The sequence below is a fragment of the Silene latifolia genome, chromosome 7 (assembly GCF_048544455.1).
Source record: "Silene latifolia isolate original U9 population chromosome 7, ASM4854445v1, whole genome shotgun sequence".
Taxonomy (NCBI): domain Eukaryota; kingdom Viridiplantae; phylum Streptophyta; class Magnoliopsida; order Caryophyllales; family Caryophyllaceae; genus Silene; species Silene latifolia.
In genome coordinates, this window is record NC_133532.1 from 69,363,706 (window position 1) to 69,366,315 (window position 2,610).

The 2,610-nt window shown below is 38.8% G+C and overlaps 1 non-coding gene across 1 annotated transcript; it reads right to left on the reverse strand.

The window, feature by feature from the left end:
* Window positions 1–1,425: 1,425 nt before the first annotated feature.
* LOC141593345 (small nucleolar RNA R71) lies at window positions 1,426–1,534 on the reverse strand. The gene has a single exon (XR_012521435.1). It is a non-coding gene; the product is annotated as a small nucleolar RNA R71 (small nucleolar RNA).
* Window positions 1,535–2,610: the final 1,076 nt, after the last annotated feature.

Below are 2,610 nucleotides of genomic sequence, written 5' to 3' on the forward strand. Positions count from 1 at the left end.
TATCAGTAGAAGACAACAATAATTTAGGTTATGCTTTTTATTATTCAACAACTGAAGTTTTAGATCTAGTTTTGGAGACACGAATTCGAATTAATTGTTTGTTCATCAATTTCCTTAGTAAGCTTTAATTTAATTTCAATCTTCCTTTATTCTTGTCCTTTTAATTCTTGTTGTTACCAATTTATTTTCAAGTAATTCAGTTTTAATCTTCTTTTTAATTTTCAATTCAATCATGTCAATTTCATTGTATGTCTTTAAGTTTGCAATTGTTATAGTTTTAATCATGCTTAGGTAAAACTCCTATGCTAGGAATTAGGGAATCCATGGCGTCATGAGACGATTTTATTAAGTCTAGGTTGAACCCGTACCGGTCTTATTTACTGCTGTGAGATTTTACGCCTTTGCTAGATTGAGAAATTAGCGGAGTTAGATTTCTTACAAGTAATTGGAAGGACTATAGAGCGAAAGTAATTTAGTTTCTTTCTAGGGTGGAAAAGAGACCGAAAGGCTTAATTTGAATAGGGACTTAGACGACCTATTTGACATCCTAAGACGGTATTGGACAGACCTTGACTTTACTAGACTGACCCTTAAGCAATGGTGAACCGAAATTCCTAGCTACCTTTTATTATCTACTTAAACTTCATTTAATTTTCGGTAGTTAGTAGAGAATCAATCAACCAAACCCCCCCCAAAAAAAAAAAAAAAAAAAAAAAAAAAAAAAAAAAAAAAAAAAATTGTTACTTTTATAGACTGAAAATAGCAAATAGAATTGATCTTGTCTCTCTGTGGTTCGACCCTTACTATCACTAGCTATAGTTTTAGTTCGGATTTATAAATTTAATTTTGATACAAAACGGCGGTATCAAATTTTGGCGCCGTTGCCGGGGAAACGTTGTAATTCTGTTTGCTTTATTTTTAGTTTATTTTTCTTGTCTCAAGGAACTTTGGTTCCTTGAGGCCGTTGCTTACTCTTGCTTCTAGTTTTGCTTTTGCACAGTTAGAAGGCAGATTTTTGAGAGGAAGGCTTGAGTACTCTCCGTTTCGCGATCATGACTAAAATATATGATAATCTTCAGCCACAAGTGCAGCATGTTCCAAAGGGATACGATTTACCCACCCCTACTCATGGTCATTTCGAATTCCGTTCCTCCTATATTGATTTAGTGGAGCGAAATCAGTTTGCTGGTTTACCGGACGAGGATCCTTTGAAGCATATGGAAATTTTCACAGACTACTGCTGTTCCATACGTGTACCGACTAGGGTGACCCAAGATGAAGTAAAGGGGATGATGTTCTTATACTCCTTGAAGGATTCTGCGCGAGATTGGTACCGCTACCTTGATAGGGTAGCAGCTGGAGTCACAGATTGGACATTTCTAGCATTAGCTTTCTTTAAAAAATACTTCCCACTCGCAAAGACTGATGCCTTGAGAAGCAAAATTACAAATTTCCAGCAAGGACCTGATGAGGAACTTTGTGAAGCATGGGGACGTTTCAAGAGTTTGGTTCGGTCTGTCCCTCACCACGGTTTCCAGCAGTGGTACCTTTGCAACTTATTCTACAATTCTTTATATGATGACTACAAGGTTATCTGGATGTTTGCGAATGGTAGGTTCCAAAATAATACTGGTCAGAATAAAGGTTGGAACATTATTGAGGAGATGGCAGTCCATAGAGCTGAGTTTGGGAGTTCGAGTGGAAACTCGCGAAAGCAAAGTGATGAAATGAGTGCCGTTGCGACACTCATTACTTCTATTACAGCCCGGCTCGAAAAGCTCGAGACTTCTAAGGTTTCCGAGAAAGAAATTGAAATTCTTGTTCATAACTCAGATGAGACCGTGGAATTGAGAGAAATAATCCGAGCTCTTTTGGTTCAAGTCAAGAAAATAGAAGAAGCTGGGATTGAATCTGCAAAGAATTTTGTGAAGCAGTTAGAGAATTTAGCGGCTAACCAAGTCGCCAATTCTTCAAGCACATGTGAGGGGCCAATTGAAACCATTAATGCCATTAATCTCCGAAGTGGCCTTTCTTATGATGGTCCCGATAAGCCAAGAGAAGACTCGGGAAATGATGAAAAGACAAATTTAAATTCTGGTGCGAAAACGAGCTCTACTGCCAGTACCAGTGGTCGATCGACCAACAACAGCAGTCGATCGACTGGAATCTCTGATGAAAAAGTTTCTGACCAGAAACTAATTGAACCCAGCACATGTGGTCGATCGACCAACAATATCAATCGATCCACCGAAGTTCCTGACGAAGAAGTTTCTGACCAGAAACTGTTCGAACCTAGTGTATTTGGTCGATCGACCGAGCCCAATGGTCGGTCGACTGGGTCTCCAGTGGGACGCAAATCTGTCAATTAATTTGCATGCTTCTATACTTATTGATGATTTGACAGAGGTTTTAAATTTACGGAAGCCGAAGGTTACTGATCCTACGGTCAGTGTTGCAGTCCCGTATCCGGAGCGTTTGAAGAATACTAAGCTGGAGTGCAAGTTTGGTAAGTTTTTGGAGATGGTCAAGAATCTTGAGGTAACCATTCCTTTCACTGATCTGATTACCCAGGTACCCTCTTACGCTAAATTATTGAAAGACATTCTGAAT